This window comes from Cuculus canorus, chromosome 20, assembly GCF_017976375.1.
Source record: "Cuculus canorus isolate bCucCan1 chromosome 20, bCucCan1.pri, whole genome shotgun sequence".
NCBI lineage: Eukaryota > Metazoa > Chordata > Aves > Cuculiformes > Cuculidae > Cuculus > Cuculus canorus.
Genome location: NC_071420.1, coordinates 10,989,671 through 11,015,769, shown reverse-complemented (window position 1 = coordinate 11,015,769; position 26,099 = coordinate 10,989,671). Strand labels below are relative to the sequence as shown.

At 43.8% G+C, this 26,099-nt stretch overlaps 1 long non-coding RNA gene across 1 annotated transcript; it reads right to left on the bottom strand.

Annotated features, from left to right (window-relative positions):
- Positions 1-1,181: 1,181 nt before the first annotated feature.
- On the bottom strand, positions 1,182-25,244 carry LOC128854186 (uncharacterized). The gene is made up of 3 exons (XR_008453156.1): positions 21,459-25,244; positions 13,763-13,860; positions 1,182-2,125 (listed from the first exon to the last, which is right to left on the bottom strand). It is a non-coding gene; the product is annotated as an uncharacterized LOC128854186 (long non-coding RNA).
- Between the last annotated feature and the right edge of the window lie 855 nt (positions 25,245-26,099).

Sequence of the window (26,099 nt, the reverse complement as noted above, 5' to 3'; positions counted from 1 at the left end):
CTCTGTTGCCCATCTGCCATGTCCAATAGGTTGCACCTTGGCAGAATTAAAAGAAATCATCTAACACCTTCGTATAGGAGAGCAGTTTAACTACAAAGGATTTGCTTCGAGGTGATTTCAAAGGAGGGCCTCTTAAAAGTATTTTTCCTTTTCCCCTAACTGTATTCAAACAGTATCGTCTGTTTATCCAATGCCGTCTTTGGAATGCATGCTTCAGTGAAGTGATAGATGTAACAGAATCATTAGGTCATTAATCACTGATGAATGCCTTAAAAATAAATATTAATCTTTGTTTGGGAATTTTATTTTTCTGTTCTGATAGTGGATTAAAAATCTACCTAGATATTAACGTTCCAAATAATGTTTGTTTTGCTTAAGCAAAAAAAAAAATCCATTACATTCAAAAAGACTGTCTGATAAAATGTTTTCATTATAAGATGTATATGTAATCATTTAAACATTTAATTAAATATTTCTCTGCCAGTCCAAGAGATATCTTTCCTCTAGATACTTAAGACAGTTTAATGGATAAATGTGGAGTTTATCCAGCTATAACTGAGAAGATTAAAACCATTTCCTTGTAAGACAGACTCCCATCCAGCCACTCTGACCTTTATTCTCTTCTCCTGCCATCCCAACTAATTGAAACCCAGCAGTTTCACTGACCTCAGCAAGGCTTTACCGGGGCTGAGCGTCTGCTCCCTCAGATAAACACAAGCACCGGAGATGGACAGAATGCCCTTTGTACGGGCACTGGCATTCAAAACAAGACAAATACAATCTTCCTTCATCAACCAGCGTGCAGCTGCCTGCACAACGCCGGCCGGGAGAGCAGGAGCTCTGAATCCTACGACCTTTGCTCAGGGGATGTACACGTGGAATATTCACAGAGGTTTTATCTTTTTATATCATGTTCAATGGATTCTGTTAAGTTTTGTATCTCCGCAGTGAGCTTGGCATTGAACACAATTCCCACATAAATAGGCTGACAGGCAGTTTATGAGCCATCTACAATGCACTGCACCTCCTCTGTGTACACAAATAACCAAGTTCGCTCTTTCAAAAGGCTTCTTTTTCTTCAGCAAAATCCAATTACATTATTAAGCCATAAATCTAGGTCTTGTCTCATTGTTTATTTATGATAATTTTCATAAACAAATGGTTCCCGTCTGCTCCAAATTGATAGTACAAAATAAGCAAGTTTATCAAAGTCATCCTAAACTACGTATAAAGCAACTGTGTTTTTGTAAATCCACCTCAGGTATGTAATTATCACAAATAATATTTCCTGCATTACTCATCCAAGCAGAAAGGCGTTTCAGTGAAATTATGGCTTGTAATTGATTGTTTTGAAAGGCCATCATTCCAATTCAGAAGGATTTATGTGAGTTTTTGTGCTTTATTTATATACATCAAATTTTATCTGTCCCATCTCACACGTGCCTACCACGGTGCATCATCACTGACCCTGGAAGTCTTAACACCATGGTCCCCTCTTCTGTCCCAAAGCAATCCTATAGGTCGAAAGAGTTCACTTCTTACACCTTTCTGCTTCTGTTTTGCTAATTCAGTAATAAACTGTGATTCTTACCCATATTAAGGTAATGTTCATTTTGAACGTGTATATGAGCGTATTTCACCATCAGCTGAAAATCCATTTTTCATTTATCACCCCTGTAGAGGAAAACCTTGTACACGCTCTGTGAGCAAGTCTTGGGAAGGGAAAATTTATTGGTTAATTCTTTATTCCATGAAGTATCTCCAGTAAACACACTTACTTGGGACACTATTCCATTGTCATCACCACTATCATTCTCCTCCTAACACAACTCTCTGAAGTCATTGAGGCCCCACAGTAACAGTCCTGGTGGGTGAAGTTCATCGTGCAGTGAAACTTTCGCACCAGCGCAAAGACAGTAAGCTTCTCATAAGCATCCAGCTACATTTCTTCATCCCTAGCATGAAGCGCCCATCTTCAGAAGATGAGAAGAGAGCAAATATTCCTTCTTTCTCTGACAATCGTCTGCTGCGACTCCATTACATACTGTTTTTAAAATGCGTGAGTCTCTTTGTTGTCAAAAACCTTCAAGACGGCGCGTTTAAGACTTTTTCTCTTGGTGAAGTCCTATAAAGGAGAAACTCATTTTAGTCTATTTTCTGTTTAAAACTATAGTTAGAGCATCCAGGGTACTGATGAAAGAGCCACCCAAACCACATCACACTGTCAAGCCAAAAGACAGAGCTATTAGCTCAAAGAGCTACCGACCAGCACAGCCTTGGTGAGGAAGGAAACAGAGCCTCCAAGACCTACATGGATAAAATGCTTCAGGTGGAAAAATCCAGCCAGAAATAATCATCCTCTTTTTTGAAACAGAGCCCAGTACACAATCCACCGGCCCATACAGCCTTATTCTCCCTGCCTTTTGTATTCCTTTGAGCTCCTCAGCTCCGTTTCCTTTTGTAGTGATGACTTTGGATTTGAAAACCAGTTTGTCACAACAGCAAATGGTAGTATGCATTGTGCTTTCAATACAATCAAAACAGGTACTGTGAGTCACAGGCAGTTTTAGAAGGAAAGATTCCCTTAATTGCAAGAAGAAGAATGGATCTGTACAGTGCAATGAGAAAACACAACATTTTATTATTGGCATCTAATAGCATAACAGATTATTTCCCTAGATAGATATCTGATCTGTACTTATTAATGCCAATCTATTATGCTGCATAATGTGGTTATTAATACAGACCAAGCTCTGTTTATTCTCACTGCTATCGGCTTCGAATTCATGATATGCTTTTGTGTTTAAAACATCACTCAGGCTACAATCGCCAAATATTAATCAGCCAACCACTTCCACAGCCCCCCACTCCTCCTTCCCAGAAAGCCTGTTTTCTGCAAGTGGTTAAACTCATAAACAGCTTTAAGCAACAGCCCTTTGGAGCTCCTGAACAATAAATTAGAGTCTTTATGCACCGCTAACATGTTAGAAATAAACTAACTCTTACTTGTTTATTTTTCCTAGTTTTGAAGGTCAGACTACTCCTTCTCAAGCCTCTGGGTATATACTTCAACAGAAATAAAATTCATCTGCAAGCACCTTAAGTATGCAAATTCCCTCCCCCCTTCCATTCAATAAATGGGAATGACCCATCATTCCTACTGAAAGGTAGATGGAGCTTGGGGAATTCAAAGCTTTTCCATCCTGTCTAGAAAATCTTGGTTCTGTCAAACAACTGAAAAAAACGTGTAGGAATCCACCCAGAATTGCTCCTCAACACCCATGTTTAGCAACTTGGAGCTCCAGAATTTCAAGTGCTTTTATGCTTCCAGGTAAGAGAAAGAGCGAGCGCATCTCTGCCACACTCAGGCACAGCACCATAAAGGTTTCTCTGTAAATCAGGACATGCCCCTCCTACACTGTAATGCAATGTAACCCCCGGCACATCCTCTCCGCGCTGGCAGCTGCGGTGGTTCTCTGCAATCCCTCAACTCCCACCAGAGTTGGCTTTGTCGCAGACAACACTGTAGTCATCCTGGCTTCAACATGGTAAATATTTGATCAATCTGCAGATTTTTCATTAGCATCTGTGACTCACTATTGATTTCTTCTTTTATTTTTAGACAGCTGCAGCACACTTGATGTGCTATTTTCAAAACCTCCTCTCCTCTGTACACAGTGACAGCTTCTCTTTGCAGCATTCACCAGATGGAGAAAGATCACAAGTGCATTAGCCAGAAAGAGGGGGCTCACAGCATCTGTGACAAACTTGCTGTACTACCCATAAAAACCATTGCTCAAGCTGCTGGAACAACCAGATGCAGCAGAGCTAAACTGAAGATACAGGCATGTCTCTCATCCATTTTACCTGGAACTGTGGGGCTAAATTCTTGGTTTGGCTTCTTGGTAGAGGTTGTCCTCTCTGCAGGAGGGGGACTGCAGACAGGCTCTGTGTTCTCCCTCTGCGGCACCTCCTTCCCATTCCCAGCTCGCTGCATCTCAGTGCTTCACGGGGCAGTGACTTTCCCTCCCATCCATCTTTCAAATCTTATCTGGATTCCCAGTGTGCTCCAAGCACTTCCAGCTCTTTGCCACCCTTCCTCTTGCATCTGAGGAAAGCAGCTCACTCCCACCTTTGCTCCCCCACCACTTACCCTCTTTTTCTGCTGTGGAACTACCAGGCACTGGTTGAGTCCACACACACCTCCTGGCCAGTGAGTAGACGAGCAAAGAGCCGGCGGGGCACAGCACCCTGGCAGCTCCTCCAGGGAGTTCTAATTAGGGTCAGCAACAACCACTCACTTCTTCAAGGTGGTCTCAGTTGCTTTATTGCTTCCAGCTGGGTTAATTGCCCCTCTCCAGGTGGCTCCACTCCATCAGGGGGAGGAAAGTATGCTCCCAGGGACACCACCGCTGCTTTGGGGCTGAGGGTTCACGTTTAGCGCACAGTCTGGAGGTGCTCACTTGCCACTCATGACCTCCCTGCTGGCCTAACAGCCTCCTTCCCTGTTGAGACCGTACAGCTGCCAACAGGTCCTCCAGCCTTCTGCATCCCTGCACGACTGAGTGATTCCCAAGTCTATCTTTACATACACTGATCAAGCCATAAAGCTTTATAACCACACCCCGGTATTTTGCAAGTCAGACATCTCAAGGGAGAAAATAAAATGCAAAGAATGGGAACTAAAACACACTTTTTGTATCATGTTAGCTCCCAGGGGGAGAAGAAATTTTCTTGGAGGTGTCTTAAAGGCATGTTGACAGAGTACTTTTTCTGAGCGTGTTTCCATATCAAGTACCAATTTCCTCTTCGGTAAGAACTTTGTTCTGGAATAAAACATCATGGTTTCAGTGTCACTTAAACCCATCTGTCTCACTGGAGGCAGGTCCCACACTGTTTTTTGTCCTGGACTAACCATCCTAGAGACCAGAATTTACTCCTAGACCAAAGGAGGACAGTTTTTTTGCCCTCAGTGGATCCAAGTTGTGTGATGCCAACAGCTCTGCTCTCGAGGTCTCTAATCCAGCTACGCAGCCCCCAGGTTTGCTTAGTGAGAACAAAGGTGTGCGTGTTCCCTGGGAGAAGAGGGTCATTTCTCATGTGCTGTGCTGTTTGGGACGTCCGGAGAACCACAGCCCGCAGAAGGCACCACCATATCATTAACTTGTAGGAGCATGCACATGTGTGGAAATGGGACTCAAATCTGGGAAGGCAAAGATCTTTCCTGCTGCTGTGCCTTTAGACTGTCAAGTTCCCTCAGCACAGACTCAGCCAGGAAGCTGGACACAAATCATTAAACAATGAGAATCACAAGACCTTTGTTTGAAGGTCCTCATTCGGAAACAGCCTTGAATTGCCATACCTCAGTCCACCACAGCAGCTGAAAGTTTATTTATCTTTGAATGAAAGCATCTGCAAGAGAGCTAATGTGGTTTAAAATATGCATAGAGACCTCACATTTTCAGCTGGAGATGCCTCGACTTTCCCAAGCACTGAGGTAGCTGCAGGGATGGGATCGGGGCTGCAACTCCAGCCCCTCACACCAGCTGTGGTGCGGGAGGTGGAGATGAGCTGTCAGGGACAGCCTCACCACAGAGGCTATGGCTTCACTGAGCTGCCATCCTTCTTGTAGACAAAACCACCTCTGGCTCCCACACTCTTCTATTCAATCATCCAAAGATATGGTTTACCTATAGGCTCATTTCTGAGAATTTGAGAGGGAAGCTGGTCCCAAGGAGGGCCCTTGAGCTGCCTCTGAATGACATCCAGCCTTCACGATTGTTCCTCTGCAGAGATGGAGTAAATCCCCATGTGACTCTCTGAGTCACAGCCTCACTTGTAAGGGAGCCAGGCGCCAAATCTCTAATCCCTGCTTCCTGCCAGGCCAGTTGGAAAAAAAAAACCAAACACAACACAAAAACCTCCACACAGAAATAGTTCCACACAGAAATAGTCCTTTCCCTAGCAGAGCATAAATGCACATTGAGATTTACTGGGTTATGCTTCAATTTTTATTACAAAGTTTATCAATTATTGAATAATATTTATTTGAATTATTCAGCAACCTTCTTTTATTTAAACAGGCATTTGGTAGCAGGGAAACTGGAACAAACCGTTTAATCCATAGCTCTATAATCTAAATAGATAGACATAGCAGAAATAAAAGCCTTATTTCACAGTTAAAATTCACTTGCTGGACTCATTTCACCTTCTAAGTTTGCTGCTGCTCCTCAGGAATGGTGTGGGACAGCATCAAAAAGCATCCTTTGGTGCTCAGTACTTTTGGGGAGCGCCACACCGTCCCCGCACAATGTAGAATCATAGAATCATAGAATAGTTCGGGTTGGAAGGGACCTTAAAGATCATCCAGTTCCAACCCCTGCCATGGGCAGGGATACCTCCCACTGGCTCAGGCTGCCCAAGGCCCATCCAACCTGGCCTGGAACACCTCCAGGGATGGGGCAGCACCACTGCTCTGGGCAACCTGGGCCGGTGTCTCACCACCCTCTTGGTGAAGAAATTCTTCCTAACGTCCAGTCTAAATCTGCCCCTCTCCTGTTTATACCATTCCCCCTCGTCCTATCCCCACAAGCCTTTATGAACAGCCCCTCTCCAGCTTTTCTGTAGCCCCTTCAGGTACCGCAAGGTGGCCATAAGATCTCTCTGAGCCTTCTCCAGGCTGAACAAGCCCAACTCTCTCATGTAGCCCTGCAAGAGCGCAGCAGAGAGCGATGGCAGAAGCAGAAGATGGCACGTAGGTGCCCACCAGCACAGCAGGGAGAGCAGCGACATCTGCCTGGCTCCGGATGGTTTGAACTCACCCTGCCACCTGCAAAGCAGAGGCTTGAGAAGGAGCCACTCATCCAAGCCAGAGCCTGCACCCGCAAACCACAGTTCTGTTCTCACTTAGGAAAGAGTTTGTGCAATCAAACCGGATCAGCACATCCAGTTGCGCTTTTCAACTTGAAAGGCAAACATTTTGATCACTACATCTTTGATCTTGCAGATGCTTGATCCTCTGCGTTGAGCACAGGACCCATCCCACTCACACGAAGGATGACTCACACTGAAATATACTGAGGATAAGCCTTTATCGGATTGCAAGCAAAGGCATCCTGTCTTCCCAGTTGATATTTAAACTGCAGCAAATGAGTTTCATCGGGAAACTTGCTAACACAACCGCCCTTTGAAAGGCTGGTGCGTGTCTCCCTCTGAACGTGCTGAAAGCACTGCAGCAAGCGCCGGGTTTCGCAGGTAAGTGGCCCCTACGGCTTGCGTTTTTCCTGAGTGGCATCCTCAGGATGATACTGAAGCGTGCGTGCGTGTGGCAAGTCTCGCCTTACTCACAAAGTAATCAACACATTTTAATTACCCCAATGCTGTTTACGCACAGCAATAAAAGAGACCTGTTAAGGCTGAATCATTAATCATTTGACCTAAATCAATAAATAATTATATGTGCCATACCACTGTGCTCATAAACAGAACCTTTCAGGCATGGATATGCTGGAGATAAACAATAACCACACCTGCATGTGCAGGAACAAGAGAAAACAGCTGCTCCTCAGAAAAAAAACCCCACTTTTTCCTAAATGCTTAATAGTGAGATTTCAAAGCTGAGCTGTAAACTGTTAATTTCCTGCTAATACCACTATAGGCTTTTGAAAATTTTATTACATCAATACCAGATTCATAATTACCTCATCTGGTATTATTCCTGCACCGTGATTTTAAACACTGATCAAACACAGGGGCACACAAACATGAGTAAAACAATCACCGTCGGCCAAATTGTAGTGAAGCGGGTTTTGATCTATTTAGGAATTTTACCTAACAACTTTCCTGCAATGATCTAAAAGTTGTGAGAGAAGGAGGAACGCAACATAGACAACAGTCCCCATCACCATTAAATTCTCTTTTAATACGTGTGATATCTTAGAATCATAGAATAGTTGAGGTTGGAAGGGACCTTAAAGATCATCCAGTTCCAACCCTCCTGCCATGGGCAGGGACATCCCACTGGATCAGGCTGCCCAAGGCCCACATCTTGGAGAAATACCTATTTAATTACCTTCTGGTTAAAAGCCCTCCCCACTCCCTCACCTCTCAGCACCATTTCCAAGTTACGTGATGTGCCACACAAGCAATGGCAAAGCCTGCAACCTGTTTTTCTTTTCTGCTTGTGCAAGAGCACCACCAAGCACAGTCTGTTGGTGGCACAGTCCAAATCCATGCTGGAGGCAACAGCCAAATCTGGCGCTTACTGAGTAACAAACACCCTCAAGGAGTTTTGCCACCTCTGCCTTCAGCCAGCCGCGTACTCCAGCCCTTCCGAGCTCCCCAAGGGTTGATGGGGCAGACAGTCCCAGGGGCAGCAGCAGCCCAGAGTGTGCTCAGGTGAGGAACCAGGTGCCGAGAAGGACACGAAGAGATGGTGAAGGCTGGTAACTGCGAGGACCTGCCTACGCTGCACATATCCCTCGCTAGTCTCATCTTCAAGCAGAGAGGTAAATTACAGCTACTTATGATGTGCCACTCAGCTTCCACCTACAGACTTAGGTGGAGAAACAGCCATGACATGCAAGGAGTCAACCATCAGAATACTTCTATTCTGCCATGCATTTTCATGGTCCTAACACATTATAAGAAGACAAATGGAAAAATGGGGAGTAATGACTTGGATATGTGCTTACTAGCACTGTCTCCAAGGCTTTCTGAAAAAGGTCAAGGGTAGTCTCTGAACTTGTAGAAGACCAACCCTGTCTGAGTCCTGGGAACTATTTACAGAGGAGTAATTGGCATTTCCAAGGGTACAAGATGTATTATTTCAGTAATTATGGAGATTTACTTCAACTGGGGATATAGTGAATGTTGTAAATTCACCGGAGGGAGGATACTTGTGCTGACTTGCAGGGCTAAGGCTGAGCAGTGCCAGGGAACAGGAACTGCCACCTCTGCAACCACAAGCAAAGGCCAAGCCAAAGCCACCCATTCCAGCAGCACTGATGCATTCCCTCATCCTCTGTGGGGTGACACCAAATAGCAAGGTCAGGAGAACCATCAACAAGAGCAGAGAGCCTGTCACAGGCCAGAGTGAGCACCGGGGCTCGGACCACACAGTTCATGTTTGCCAAACTGCCCTGGGATGACACGTCCCACCTTCCCCAGTTGCAACACACATAGGTTCTCACAGCTTTTTGAAAACAAAGGTATGTATTGCAGACAGCAGGAGGGTTCACACGCCTCTGCTCCAGCTTCGCGGGGAACACGTGTGCCTGGTGCTCACCAGAGTACGCGTTGCTCCACCGAGGTCACCGAGCCCAGGCTTCATCAGAGCAGAGCACCCAGCTGGGTCCCTGAATAAAGGGCCAAATGCTGATGGTTTCAGCACCTTAGAAGCACACTGGTTATCGAGCACTTCCAGAGGCCTCAGGGTAGGGTCAAATGACACTAAGAGTTACACTCCTGCAGGATCTACCTCCAAAGTAGGTTAAAAAGCAGAAGCTGTGGGGAAGCAGTAGGTTTGCGGCGGGTTTTTTTCATTTTCATCCATTGTTGAAGGCTGAAAACTTGTGGATTTGAGTTTTCCTTTAAACTAGAAAGACTTGGAACAGCATAGGAAAAGAAATGATGAAAGTCTCAGATAACTCCAGGAGCCGGAACTTTAAGAAGAAACGCTAAGTACTGCAAGATTTGTAATAAGAACTGCAAGATGTGGCTGCTTTAGTATCTTTCTGTTCTCAGAATTGAGCCCCAGTGCATCCTTCAGCACAGCACTTCCCCCGAGACAGCGAGCGCAACCAGGTGCCAGCACCCCAACTCCTGTAAATCACCTCTGTGTTTTACCTCTTCCAGTCTGCCTTTGGAGAGCAACCTTAGTCTATTTTCCACATGTGTTTCCAGGACTAAAATTCTTGCACAGGAGTGGGAAAAAAAAAAAAAGAAAAGAAAGAAATAATGCTCTTCTAATAAACCCTACATAAGATAATACAATTTTTATAGTGCATGAAAATAACAATAAAGATTCAACCTTTTGTAGAAATCAATGAATCTCCTATTTCAAAAGCTTTTATGCAAACAATATTTCCTTGCACTAATATAATACATTGAACTGAAAATTTTAACTTTAATATAATTGCATCAATAGAGCAGCCACATTCCTCCAAACAGCTACTTTGAAGATGAGATTTTAAAGCATGGTCCATAAATATAGGAAGAGGGAACAAAATAGCTTCTTTTTTGATAATTAAACAGTTAGCAGCTAAATTGCATTGTAATTGATTGGAAAATTGCTTTTTTAATGAGATTTAGTTACTAGGAAATGGCTTTTTTCTTCAATATGTCCAATGTGCATTGGGTCATTTAAACAGCAAATTGCCTTTCTGGCCTCTTGTTTAGACAATCTAGATTCAACCTCTGGAAAAAAAAAGCTGCATCACCCAATGGAGGGGCCCCGAGGCTGAGCTGAGCGGGGCTGGCAGCAGGCGTTAGCCATAGCGACTCTGCTGTGTCTCGGCATCAGGTACCCCAGGAGGGCAGCCACAGGTCTGCCGACAAAGAAAAAGCAGGAATTAGGACTTATCCACAGAGAAAATAAAATCCACACCCTGCAAGCTCTTCTCTGGCCCATTGCTGTGATTCCAGAGGTGATGCTCCATCACCAGTCGCTGCCGCAGCAGAGACACGATCCTTGCAGCCGTGTGGATCCTGCCTCCCCCTACTACTGTAAAAGGCAGAATGACCAATCCTCTCCCAGCTGAAACCAACAGCAAAAAGACCCTAAGCCAAGGAACACCAGATTTCATACCTTTTGCTACAATATTAGCTAAATTCCCTTCTGAATGGCAGTGCTGAGCTCCGCAGAATGAGCCCTGAGGTGACACGATGCTCCAGGGACCACAGTGGTGGCACAGGCAGCTCCTTCACCCTGGCTGCCCACCAAACCCCTTAGGGTCACCGGGCAAACTCCTGCACCCACTTTATCTTCCTCTTATTGTTCTCAACTTCTTCAAAGCTCAGAAGGTGATGCGAAATGAGAAATTGATATTACAGTTTATTAATGCTATAAGAATTTCCTTTATACAAGCCTTTGCACAAAATAAAGACAATCCTTCCTCAAAAATCTAAATCTAACCTAAAAATACAAGACAGACAATTCAGTACTTTTCCCCACACCTTATCTTTTTAAAGATGCTTTGGTTAAGACCTAAGATGCTACTATGAGTAGTACCAGGTTAAAAAAAAAAAGTAGCCTTTCTTCAAAATCAGAAAGGCTGTTAAAATAATTGTTTTCAAGGATATAATCAGGGGATAGTATGAAAGAAATATTGTCCAGCTGTGTGAAGCACATTGGGTGAGTACCTATTGAAAATAAATTATCATTTGGCAACCTTTTAGTTAAAGGAATTTTCCAAATGCTTCAGGAACAAAAGATTCCTATGAATGCTGATTATTGTGAACAACCTATTATGTACAACAACAAATGCAGGGCACAAGCAAGTCAGATTTTTATTGTTTAGTTTCCAAGATCTCTATTGATGTGACTTGGATTGCAACATAAACAGCAGTGATTGCAATCATTTGTTGCTACCATAGCAACAGACAAAATTAAAAGGGCAAACTACAAAGCTGGAGTGGCATCATAGTTGTAGTTTCTAATTGCATGACAGTAAAATGATGTGTACAGGATGGCAGCAGTACCTGCAGATGTCTATAAAGGCAGTTTGCTTGCAGAGATCAAAGTCATTAAGGTCAGGTTCTGAAATCAAAGATCAGCATCACCTCTTGTGTTTCCACCAGTTTTATCTCTCTCTGTCTTTACAGTTTTAAGCACCTGGGGAATGGGGTAGACTTAAAAACAAGAACTTCAAAGTAATCTTCCGGAGATTTAGGTCATTTCTCCTCCAGGTTTCAAATTTGGAAGTTGGTCGTAACTATTGTTCACCAGTTTCGTTCTGGATTTTAGGAAGTGGGAGAGAACAGACTCCCTCCTCTCCCAAACGAAACAGAAAAAAACATGCTGTCACCTCTAATCTTGCAGCACAAGATGTAAATACACTCAAATAAAACCCACTGCCAGAGTTTTCATCAAAAAGCAGGAGAATGTAGTCCTGTAAAATGCTCTGAGCGACGGCATATTTAAAGTATGTTTTCATGCTGTTTTCTGGCTTTGGCATCAAACAGACAAGCCAAAAGCCTGGATCCACTGGGTTCTCCAAATGACCTCAAAAACTGCATGCGAGATTGGTGTCTCTCAAGTACAGGTCTCTACAAGAGGTAGAAAAGAATTTCCACCTTCCCACCTTTTTCTTGCGTTATGTATTTGGATAAGCTCTTTAAACCATTGCTTTCCTCCATGTTTACACACTCCAGAACACGACGGGGCCATCAGCATAGCTGGGGAAAGGCAAAACACTCATCCAAACGACAAAAAGAAACAAAAATTCACCATCTTGAGACAGGCTTTACGCACACAAAGATAATGTTGGTAAGAAGTAAAAGGGGGGAAGCAGGTAGTGTGTGGAAATCACGTCTCTGAAATGTTCAATCAAGATAACTCAAGAGCATCTTCAAAAATTGAGTCTTGGAAGCACGGGTTAAAGGTGGAGCTCAGATCTTTAGATATGCCTGTAATCAGGCTTCAAAACCATTTAACATTTCCAGTACTAGATAGGGCAGAAAATGTGTATTAGCAGCACATACAAAGATATTTAATGATATGTTATTGACCTCTGGTGAGTGTCAAGCTTCAGAAATTCAAAGACAATCTCCGTGTTATCAAGAGCACCTATAAAGTGAACTTTTAAACTTCAATTAATTTAATGGTAATTTTCTTTATCAGCTGCCTGCTGAGGATGAAATGAGGGCCAAAGGCTGAGCTGGCCCGTTCTGATGGATCGTCTGCTTTTGCAGAAGGACAAGACACTTGACCATGTTAAGTGCCAAAAAGCTGAATTTGAGTACATAATTAATTGTCACGCTCATCCAGCTCTCAAGAACTGGCCAGGGGACATTCAGTTTTGAGATTTCATCACCTTATGGAAAACCTGACCTGTGAACATGCTTTAGCAAAACTTAGTAGGTAAAGTCTTAGCTGGTATGGCTAGATACCAAATATCTCAATGATAAATAGCTTTAAGTGTTTGAGAGTACTCCTATTTTAAATGGTCATGAAAAATATCTGCTTTATTACAGTAAAGTAGTAAGACTGCGACTACAGTCTTACCACTGGCAGAAACTAACCCATAAAAGCCGGACTCAGGGGCCAGCAGGGCTTTTGCCTGCCAGTAACCCTGCGCTTGGCCCCAGAGATCGTTCCTGACAGCAGTCAGAGCTTCCAGTCCTGATCTCAACCAGCAAATAACATTTTCTGAAGGTAAACTACAGACCCTCCAAACTTCAACCCTTTCCTTTCCATTAGCCCTTTGTTACAATGACAATGGGAGGAAAAGAATACTGCTTCAAGGTACCCCAGCCATGAGTGACAGGAGACAAAGTAACATGCATAATTACAATATTCATAAGTAAATTTTCATTATAATTAACAAAGACGTTTGTCTTCTTTTGTTCTGATTACCTAAAGATATGTTAAAAGTAGGTTTGCATAATTAATTACCCACTGTAAGGTTCCTTACCAATTCTTGGAGGTTATTTCAGGGAGATTTTATCTGTCACTTGGTGACGTAAAGAGAAATACAGCTTGAGCATCAAGCAGAAGATAAAGCCCAGGAATTATTATTAGCAATGAAAAAAGAAAACTTACAGGAGGGTGAGACATCTCTTTGCCAACTTAGAGGAGCTCTGCGAGGCCCTGCGTTGGGAACATCCAAACAACAGGAATGTAAGCATCCTGTCCCTCAGCTGGAATCAAAAGGAAAAGAAGGGAGATAAAGAACCCAGGTCCTCTGAAGGATGTTTGACTGAAAAGATCTGCAGAAACATCCTTCCTGAAAGCAGAGGCACAGCCTGCAGCCTGGGAGAACCAGGCTCTCCTTAACTCTGCCACTGAGCAAGTGACTTTTTTCAAGGTTTTATTTCTCCTCCTAACTTCCCTCTGCCTTTCTTTATTAGAGTACCATTTAATATCATATGCGAGTAAAACAAATATAAATAAAAAGAATTACATCAAAAGCTTTTTTTAAATAATAAAAATATTAAATACAAGCCAGACCAAATGACCTTTATGGACAAATATGCAACATTTACAAAATAAAATTCATTAATAACAGTAGAATAAATTCTGTCATTTCTAGGACCTTGCATGAATGTTTTTTTGTTAAATCTAATGTACACATAGCTCTATATGAATACAATAAAATAGTCTCGGTTTTCTTTCCTGGAGAAATCATAGTTCTGCAACAAATTATTATTTTGACCTTCTGGACTGTTTCTATCTCTCCAAACTCTCGGACATTTTATAAATGCTGGTGCCTCGATGGCATCTTCTCTAACAAGGGTTCTGTGATGTCTCTTCGGTCAGGACTCATTTACTTCTCCCTGGCTGGGATATTCTATCCGCAGCCCAGCTTGAGCAAACATTGCTCTGCGGATCACCACAGCGTGTTAAGAAATTACGTGCAACCCAGTGATGTGAGGCTAATATTAAATCAAATCGATTATTTCACAGAGAGATGAAGTGGCAAGTTTCATCTAAGGCAAAACAGAAACGGGTGTGAAGTTTCTTTTCACGGATTAGCTGATTAGAAAGCTCTAGCATTTTATACTTCTATTGCATATGAAGCAGGGAGAGCTGTGAAATAATCCCCGCCATCAGTGTGAGAGGACAAAGTAGTTTTCCTTGCATTTTAAATGGTAGTTAATAGAAGAAAAGCAAAAGAGATGGCCTCTTCCATCCGCCTTATTCCTAGTATGCTCCTTCATAAAACAGAGAAGGATTTTTTTCTCCCCCACCCCGAGCCAAAATGTAAACTGTAAAAGTGAATAAATCCATTGGAACTCATGTCAAATGGAATATTAATTGGGATATTAAAAGCTGATAAACCAGCATGCTATCCCATCCATCTCCCTTTCAGCTAGAGGTGCTTGATATGGAAAGATGACGAAGAGGTGCTCTAAAAAGTGGCCCCAGCGCTGCAAGAACTCCTCACCGCGGAAAAGGAAGTCAACACTCATCCCCATGTTCTCTGCTCATCACTGCGGCTCCCTGCATCTGTCTCCATCTCCTGTAAGACTCCAGAGCACTGCTGGCAGACAGCTGTGTTCCAGCTGTGCTGGCACTTCCCTGGCAGCCCATCAATGTCACTGCCCCACAGCAGAGGCAGCCCAAGGGCCCCATGGCCATCACTGTGGCTTCTATATCGTCATGGGACAAGAATTTCCTTTTTTAAATAGGAGTAGTCCATAACAAACAGTTCAAACTCCTACTGTAGACCATCATCCTTCAATAAAATTTATTTTATACACGGATCTACTTATCACAGTTCACACTGCTTCTTTGACTTCAGAAAAATACGTAAAGAAGGTCCAATTACACGTCTTATAATAAAATATGCAAGCATAAAGGTGTGTCATAAAAGCAACGTAAAGCAGATTTATTCCAACATTTTAAAAGTTCAAGATTTCAAGAGAGAAATGCAGTCAAAGCTCAGGTTCTGTGAAGGTTAAGCAACTTGATATTGTTCATTTTATCTTAACATCTTATGAAATCATTTGTATATCTCCATATATTTTTCTATTTGTTAATGCCATAAAAATAAACATTTAAGTAAAAATATATTGGCTATTCATCAATTTTGAGTGCTGTTTATTGCTTCTCCAATCAAATATTCAATACAGGATACATTTTTACAGGTTGTGCTGTGTGTTTACACTCATCTGCTTAGTATTGCAAGGAAAAATATGTGTAGGCAACTCAGTTTAAAATCCTATTTTGTCACATTTCATTGCCCTCTCCAGACTGAAAATACATGCCAACAGGTTTTAATATCTCAGAAAATATGCTTATATACATCGTATGTTTTCACTCTGCATCAGTGATTGAGAAAGTCATTTAAGGAGGTCTACTTGGTGTTTAAAACAAAGCGTCTTCTGCAACAGCTCTTGGAAGAAATATTCTAAACACCCTCTCAATGAAGTCTGGGAAAATACTTCTGTTGCAAGAGAATGATTCTTGCCCTTTGATTTAGAGCTACCCTGTCTGAAAAACCTGAGATGAAACAATCCCCTCGTGATGTTGTGTTGTTGCTGTCTTAGTGAACCAGTTTGAACAACTTGCTTGCTTTGATGCATAAAGTAGCAGAGAGAGCAGTATATAAACAGCCCTTCTGAGGATTTTACTGAAGCACAGACCCAGCATCACCCTCAGGTAAGTGCTCTCAGCCAGTTTACCCTTCTCCTGGCATGGAGCAGCGACACCTTTCACCAGAACACAGACAAGCAGACAGAAATCCAGCAGCTATTGCTAGCAGGGGAGGAGGAGAGGAATGGATCTCCCACACATCCCTGCCATCCTCCTGCTCCAGGACTGCACCACATGGACCAAACTCTCTGCACGAAGTGGAGCAGCTCAGCCTAATCAGATAGAGCTCAAATGGTACCATCTCACCTTTCTCACATACCTGTAGTTAGAGAAGTACCGATAAAACCACCCAATCTCTGCCTTGCAGGAAATACAGCCTGCACAAGGGGAGTTCTTCACCATCATTCAGAAAGTCTCCCTGTGAACAGTGTCTGTCTCAGTCACAGAAAGCTCTTAATGCTCCTTGGAAAGAAAACATCTTGGCCTCTGAAAATTTGGACTTCCACTCTGGCATCTGAGGATGGCACATCAACGCAGGACACTCTTTATACCGTTACCGCTCATGCTCTGAAACACATGAACACCAGCTTTTCACTGAGCCTTGAGGAGCTCAAAGAACTGCAGGACAAAGGTGGAAAAATGCTTTCATACTTCCTGAAGTGACCATTTGAAGTCTACTCTCACACCTGTAAATCTTCCGCACAGGATAAACTTCATGTTGTCTTTCTCAAGACTAGAGATTTGTTACAGAGCACTATACGGACTCTTCCTCACTGGTGTTCTTTAATTTGCATTACTCTCCCCCTTCACTCACAACAAGGCTTCCTGCCCGTAGCTCAGGAGCCTCATGAGAACGTGCTTTTGCCATGAAGAATTTCAGGGATAAGCAATTATTATGATTCACCTTGTCTCACAACTCAGAGTTTGGGTTGTTTTTTTCTTAAAAGTGTTTTGTGATGTTTTTCTAAGTAGCACTGGGAAAAAAAAATAGCTTACTCTTTACTTTAAAAAAAACAGCTTTTCAAATGAATTTACAGGTCACAAAAATGTATAATAGGCTCTCCATTCAAAAATGACAGCAAAGAAACTTATGCAGAGCACAGTTTGAATTCGTGCACTGAAAACCTTTTCTGTAAGAGCTCTTACAAGCAAATCCCACTCAAGTCTACATGTGTTTTTCTTCATGACTCTAAAACAGCACAGCTCAGTGCTGTACACCAACAAAGGACACTTTTACAAGCGCAGAAAATGCGTGTTCTCAGTGCCTAGTGTCAGCACCCTATGACAGGAGCTGCTTCCCCAAAGCAGAAAAACATCCTGGCAAGACAGCCCAGCTGAAAAATGAATTTTCACTTAAACAGATACTGTGCACAGAGACCTGTTTTTCACGACAATTTTCTATTACTTGCTAAAGTAATTCTCAAACTGGAAAAACGAATCTTATTGTCAACTAAAAAACCTCCCAATCTTATTTTATGCATTGGCTGGAAATTCAAGCTTTCTGCACAAAAACGCACCGTTCAGTTGAACTGCAGCCTCTAATCTGAGTAAGGGTTTTTCCTTCCAAGCTCACCTTGAAGAGCTCAGTAAGTAGAGGGAAAGAAAAAGCCTACTAAGGTTCTCCAAGATAATGATAGTTATTAAATCTAACGAGTTTACTGGCATTGCTGCAGACACCCTGTGGATGTTCATACATTTCATGTACCCGCAATTCATGCTGCTCAGAAGTGGCAGAGGTTATTCTGGGCACTATACCCCTTCACCGCTCCTGCTGCACCCCCTGCACACAGGCAAACTCAGCGCAATCACAAGCCACAACCTTCTCTGTAAGGCGGTTTGCTCTATGCCCTTGAGGCCCTACGGCAGGGTGGAAGGCGGGGACTCTCCACCCATAGAGGAGCATCCATGGGTTCTTGGTGTTCAGGGCACTTTGCTCAGAGACACCCATCAGAGAGCAAGGCTGTCCCAACAGCTTTATTAAACAAGTGCCGTGTTATCCAGAAACCCTTTTTTTTTTGTGAAAGATTTTACAAAAGAAAAGGTTTAGAATCATAGAATGGGTTGGGTTGGGAGGGACCTCAAAGATCATCTAATTCCAACCCCCCTGCCATGGGCAGGGACACCCCCCACTGGCTCAGGCTGCCCAAGGCCCATCCAACCTGGCCTGGAACACCTCCAGGGATGGGGCAGTCACAACGTCCCTGAGCAACCTGGGCCAGTGCCTCACCACCCTCATAGTGAAGAGATTTATTTCAGTGTTGCTTCAAGACAATCTCTGCAGCTACCTCAGCTGAGCAGCCCCCGATGGGAACCAGCTCAGGACCGCTCTGTGTACCGGCCCCTTTTATTAACCATCGCGAGTTGCTTTCAAAAGGGTTATTTTCACTCCTCTCCATCACCTCTACTCAAGATTTCCTCTAACACCAATGCCAGCTCTTTACATTTGCACGTCTTTGTAATAAACATATTCCCTAATCCTGAAAAGCATCTTTAATACGTTGATAGTCCTGGCACGGGCTCCAAGCCCAGCACAACAGGCAAGTTACTTATGTGGAAAATTCCCTGTGGGATAGTGTAATCTAACCTATTATACAGACAATGAACTTTTGAGAAGTTAGAGCCTTAGGGATAAGTAACTTCTGGTTGGTAAAGGCAGAACAAACTCTAAGAATCAAGATATGAAACTTTCATTGCATTTGATAGAAAAAGATATTTTTGGCACAGCAAATGGACTACTAGGAGCAAGTCCATTCACCACTTCTCTCCTCTTAGAGGATGTCTAGCGGTACTAGAGGGGACTGTGCTTCAGATAAGATTTGATACGCAGTTTATGATGTTACAACCCCATCCTCCTCCTCTGTGATCTCGGAATATAACACAAAGTATAAAATCTCATTTCCTCACGCTGCTTCCAGTCATAGCAAACCAGTTTTTGACATCTTGCGGAGGCCTGAGGGAGCAGCAGCAGCATCCATTTCACAGGAAGAAATAGAAGTGACACTTTTCTGTTGAAAGCCTAGAGAAGAGCAGAAGGATCCCCACGCAGTACCTGCGGATGCAAACCTTGCCATGGCTGGCATGTTATGCCATCAGCTCAGACACACGGCTCAGTGGGATTTTACATAGTTACAGGACACCGATTTCCGCAGCACACGGATGAATTTCCTTCTGCTCTGTTGCCTCTGGAAGGTCTGTCACCACTGCAGGGAGATCCCTGCCTACCTTAATCCACTCATTTTTATGACACAGGCACGAAAGGAGCGAGAGACTAATGAAGCTGCTCATGCTATCTGCAGCACCCAGCCTAGTTGCTCCATTTCATAGAATCACAGAATGGTTTGGGTTGGAAGAGACCTTAAAGATCATCCAGTTCCACCCCCTGCCATGGGCAGGGACACCTCCCACTGGATCAGGGGCTCCAAGCCCCATCCAACCTGGCCTTGAACACCTCAGAGATGGGGCAGTCACCACTGCTCTGGGCAACCTATTCCAGTGTCTCACAGGAGAAAAAATCATCCTAATAACTAATCTAAATCTCCCTTCTTTCCTTTCCTTCTTCCCTCCCCCATCAGGACTTGCTAGGGGGATTGATGGGGTCAATGCAAGTTGTAGTACTTCACTGCCGTTGTTATAATCTCTTTTCCACACATTCCTCTCACACACAGCTGTCACAGTGCTACCGTTCAGGATACTCAGCGTAGGGATTGTCAGAGTCTCAGGCTGAGAAGAGGTGCAACCGCAGACATCAGCAGTCAAACTACCCACTGCCATCTCCAGCTTCAAGGATCTTTCAATAGGCTGAATCTATGGCTTTTCAGCTCACGTGCCCGTGGTAATGAACCTCTGACACCACAGATAGAAAAGCTGAGACAGAGCAATCATAGAGATCATCTAGTCCCTAAGACTGCTTTTCATTTTCCTGTAACGCTTCAGTCTGAAAACTTCCAGCAACATCAACACCCCTCTCCTGAACATGGATCATATTCACTCGTCAAGCTCCTCCTCTCTCCAGCAATGCCAAAAGCACATACTATCCCCTCTCTTCCCTTTCTACATCCTCTGTCTCTGCAGGGTGAGTTCCCAGCCCCAGCTGAACCCAGTCAGAACCAGCAAACACTTGTGGAATTAGTCTAACCCCACACCTGCCAGCAAACAGCACTGGGCTGGAACCTCTTACACTGCTTCCCTGAGATTAGAGTTTGTGAAATTCCACAAGAATGAGAATGCTACCATTTGTTTAACAGCACATAGGTAAACCTCCACTCTTTCTTGTATTTCAGCTTGGTCTTTATCAGTATATTAAAACTTTTTCAATCATATGGATTACACTTCCCAAAAATACTAACTCTAAACCACTAAGCAGCAGCATCTCTCCAAGCTGTGTGGTCACCATCCGTCATTGCCCCATGTTGCGTGAAGATCCCAGCCACAAAACTCACATCTGAGACAGCAGTCCCAAGAAACCCTTCAGCTCTGTGTCATTATCATCCCGAGGGCAAAATGGTATCAGAAGCAAAAGGGATATCTATGCTTCTAAACAATGAGGAAATGAAAATCTTAACAATGTGAAAAATATAGGGAACACGAAGGCAGTTCAGAATCTGAGACAGGTGCTTGAATGAGGCTCTTATCTTAAATCCTATCTCAGATAAGGGAAAACTGTAAACATTGGTAAAACATAATCTTTCCCTTTGTGCACCTATATCTATATATTTCATATACAGGTGAGAGGATGCGTGTATGTGTTTTCAAGCGTCTCTAAATATTACATGCACATAGACACACTCAGCCTACATGTGAACTTCCATGGTCTACAAAGATACGTGTTTGAAAACGAGGCATATCTTAACTGCTGTTACCCTCGCTTCCTGACCACAAGTCCCTTGAGGATGTTGGCTACAATGCCTTTAATGACCTCCTGCTCCGTATTCTTTTCCCTCGCGTGATGCTTGTGCCACTGGGAAGAATGAGCATCCCTCAGCAAAGACCCCCTCAGCCACCTCGATGGACCCCCTCACAAAGCATGTGGTGAACTCAGGCAGCGGCAGCGATTAAAATAACTTGTGTCTTTGCCATGCGAAATGACACAAAGACTGTGCCTTGACAGTGAGCTGCTTTGTAGCCTTGAAAAAAAGCAGCACATCTGCTCCAAAACCCCTCTGGTGGTGGGTGTCAGTGAGTGCTGTCACCCCAAACTCACCTGTGTCCATCAGAGCCACCCGTGAGGAGTCTCCATCCCTCTCCACCCTGCAGTTCTCCACCAGCATCCCTGCTGTGGTTGGTGGTTTCTGCTTGCTGCAAGGGTCCCAACAAGGAAAATTATTGGTATGTTTTCATTAAGAAGAAAAATAAATTACAAAGGTTCTCTGACTGTGTAAGACACCATATAAGAAATGTCTAGGAAAATGAGATCCTCTTCAGGTTCTGGCATATTCACTTCAGTGTGACACTTCAGGGCTGATTTAACTTCCCCCTCCCACATTTTCTCTATAAAATCTCTGTTCCAACTGCATTTAAGTCCTTTATAAAGACATGCTTCTTCTATGATGTCCACATAGAATATTTATGGTGGTTATTTCCCTTCTGACGTTCATCCTTAATTTGCAAGCATCTGTGCACATAAACCAACGCTGCTGAGCAGTGTGAAGGGATTCCCTCGCTCAGTCAGATCCACCACAAGCAAACAATGAATGCAGAAAGCAGACAAAATGCACAACCCATCAGTGCACAACACCTCACGGGTCAGTATCCGGAATTTGCCTTTAGTTCTTTGATTAACACATAACTGAATGAAGTTGAAGTAAAGCAGAAACAGCAAAGCCAAGCTACGTGGCTGCAGAACCTCTGCCATTTGTGCTGGAGGAAGCACCCTTCTCTCTGTGCTTTGTAGAATAGTCTGTGGGTGAGGAAAATTCAGAAAGCACCCATTAAACCTGCTGTAGTCATTAAGACTTCACACAACATAATTACTGACCTCTAATTGATAAATCATCTCTCATTTATTTTCTCCTTGCCTTACCTAAGAAGACACCTGCCTTGACATGGAAAGGACTCATCTTAGGAAACGACTGAGAAGAGCAATTCCCTTCTTTCTAGTGTTTGTAGTACTTTTTGTGTCATTCATCACACACGCAGAGGTCTACATCCGAGCTCGGTACTGAGATACTCTTCGCAGTCAGCAGAGAAAACAGGCACTTCCAGGACACAGCCTGCTTCATCCTGAAGTAAATATCTACAATGGGCCAAAAGAATCATATCCCAGGCCCTTTGTTGAGTCTGAAAGACCTGAGGTAGTTACAGCACTGCGGCCACCTCCTCTGTAGGTACTTGCAGCTCCTGGAGATCAATCTCACCATGGTCTACAGGTCTGCAAATAGTGATAAACTGCTTTCCCCACTTCAGCTTAGCCTGATTTTCTTTTCCCACAGCCATGAACACTTACACAGCAAGTACCACCATGGCACTGCTCGCACTCAGTTGCAGGGTGGAGCCTCTGGTCCCCCTCGCTGGAGTAATCCAGCTGGTGTTTGCTGTCTTTGCAGGACCTGGGCACTATCACGATCCACCCAGGCTGCAGAGAGGCTTCCTCTCAGGGTGACTCTGAGAAAAGCTAAGCCTATCTTTAGTCCAATCAGCCACTGAAGAACTTAGCAGAGACCTCCAGACTCCCACTGATGGGTACAAGTGCCACTTCCCAACAGCCAGGTGGAATATTTTTCCAATAACTATCTCTACGGGCTTCCCAACCCTTTGCAATCATCAGTCACAATGGTTATCATTATACTTCATGGTGTAGAAATGAAATGCCACCTTTTTACAAAGCCAAGACAATGTTATTGAACTTTTCTTTTAAAACCAAGCTGTTGACCCGACTGACTGCCAGGTTTATCAACCTGCTCCCTACCTGCACCTTGTAAAGGGCCTGTATTAAAGAGTTTGCACTAAATCCAAGGAGGAATCTGCCAGCAATTATTCAAGAATGGAATGGCATGATGCATAAGAAGAGGAGGCTGAGGGGAGACCTTATTGCTCTCTACAACTGCCTGAAAGGAGGTTGTGGAGAGGAGGGAGCTGGGCTCTTCTCCCAAGTGACAGAGGACAGGACAAGGGGGAATGGCCTGAAGCTCCACCAGGGGAGGGTCAGACTGGACGTCAGAAAAAAATTCTTCACAGAAAGAGTCATCGGGCACTGGAACAGCTGCCCAGGGAGGGGGTCGAGTCACCTTCCCTGGAGGTGTTTAAGGAATGGGTGGATGAAGTGCTTAGGGACATGGTTTAGGGAGTGTTAGGAATGGTTGGACTCGATGATCCAGTGGGTCCTTTCCAACCTGGTGATTCTATGATTCTATAAGGATGCACAGCTATATATAAGGCTGCTATCCTTTTAATAAGTTCTTCTGTCTTCCAGGGAACAAGGTTGTTCTTGACAGCTGTTAATAAGAACTGATCCAAGGAGTTGCACCACCTCTGCACAGAGCAGAGCAAAGACAGCATTCAGTCCTGCAGACCGGGGGAAACGTGCCTTCCTGGAATCAAAGAAATACACAGCTCTGAAATTACTGGCAGTCACCCAATTCATTTACTTTTACCACTCGATCTTCCCCACTCTTCATATGCATTTTCTGAATTTCTTTCTGAATTGCTTAGAAAAATGTTCATAGGAGATGAGCAGCCCTGGTCATCTATCTAATAGTTTGTTTAGTTTTCCTGTGTTTCTTCTAAATAATGGAAGAGCAGTTGGGCTCAGGTTTCTGCCAAATTTTATCTCTGTGTGACTCAGTTCAATAAAAACAGAAAGCCCTTCAACAGCAAATGAAGAGCTGTCAGTCGTGAGGTACTATAGAAGTTACAGAGTTGGGAACAGTTTGTAAAAAATATGCCACTTATTATTTCTTTAAACATGCTGAAGTGGTATGAGGGCCTTGTGTTGGCTCTTAACAGACGACTTTTACCCTCTAGAGTATTGAAAATCCACATCCTACAGAAGGCAGCGATAAGTACCGAGATCCCACATTGTCCTTTGCAACAGAACCACAGAGAAGCAGCAGTGGGCAAATCCAAAAATAGGTCATTCAGCTTTTCCCCATCAGCTCACTGCAGGGTATATTGTCAGTTTAATTTCTTCATTTAGTTCCTTCTGCTTCCCATAACGCTGCTTTCGAATCACAACAGTATACGGGTGTAGGATATGCCAGCTGGCTTTGCAAATTTTTGTACACACAAAACTCCTGCCTTCAAATGAGATTAACCTTCAAGCAAAATTAAGACACAGACGGCACACGGGGTAGTGGAGAAGCCACCAGCACACAGCACCCAGGAAACGGATGAATCAAGGTGTGTTTCACTCCAGTATCAGCTAGATTTGGGTTAAAGTTTTCTCTATGACAGAACATTGTTTAAAAATAAATGTATGGAGAGGCATGTAGGTAAGCTTTAACGAGGAAGGAGGGTCGTACGGAAACGGATTGCCTCCTGCTACTGCTAAGGAATAAAAACACGTTTTGAGCTTCAGGTTCAAACACTGAAATCCCCGTGTACTTGAGGCATCAGCAATGTTTCAGGAGTATGATGCCATATTGTCTAAATACCTGCCCTGGTGAGGCTAAGCTTCCTTTTTCTCACTCAGAATTATGTTTCTAATCTGATAACCTTTTCCTGCTGGGTAAATACAATCTATCTTTTTAGGGGTTTGGGTTTTGGGGTTTTTTTTTTTGAGAAACAGAAAATAACAAAAGAAATGCTCATTACCAAGCAGAAGGATTGCACATTTATTTTCATGGTTTCTCTAGTATCTTCCAGTTCTTTCTCCCAGGGCAAATCTAGGCCAAACTCCTGCAAACAGCCCCAGTTGAACAGGGATTCTTCATTGATTCTTCATTGCCATCTAGTGACCATAGCGATAACACTGCCACTGTCACAGCAAATTGGGTTACAAACCTGGGGAATTTTGAAACCAACTCGAGCAAGAAGGGAATCATTCTATGATAATTATAGAATAGTTCGGGTTGGAAAGGACCTTAAAGATGATCCAGTTCCAACCCCAGCCATGGGCAGGGACATCCCACCGGCTCAGGCTGCCCAAGGCCCATCCAACCTGGCCTGGAACACCTCCAGGAATGGGGCAGCCACAACTTCCCTGGGCAACCTGGGCCGGTGTCTCACCACTCTCATAGTGAAGAAATTCTTCCTCGAGTCCAGTCTAAATCTGCCCCTCTCCAATTTGTACCCATTCCCCCTCATCCTATCCCCACAAGCCTTTATGAACAGTCCCTCTCCAGCTTTCCTGTTGCCCCTTCAGGTGCTGGAAGGTCGCTATAAGATCTCTGATCCTTCTCTTCTCCAGGCTGAACAACCCCAACTCTCTCAGCCTTTCCCCATATGGAAGGTGCTCCACCCCTCTGATCACCTTTGTAGCCTCCTCTGGACCTGTTCCAACAGCTCCATTTCCTTCTTACATTGAGTATTCCAGAACTGGAGACAGTATTTCTGATGCAGTCTCACAAGAGAGGAATAGAGGGGCAGAATCACCTGCCTCAACCTGCTGGCCACGCTTTTTTTGATGCAGCCCAGGATACAGTTCTTCCTCTTAACTTGGCAGTACCCTCTTCATATAATCATAGAATCACCAGGTTGGAAGGGACCCACTGGATCATCGAGTCCAACCATTCCTAACAATCCCTAAACCATGCCCCTCAGCACCTCATCCACTCGTCCCTTAAACACCTCCAGGGAAGGTGACTCCAGCCCATGCCCAGGTCTTCAAATAAGGTGCCATATGAGCTCCTGCTGGTTCCACCAACAGCCACACCAGGCATGCTTCTCTTTCTCCAGCCCATGCCGA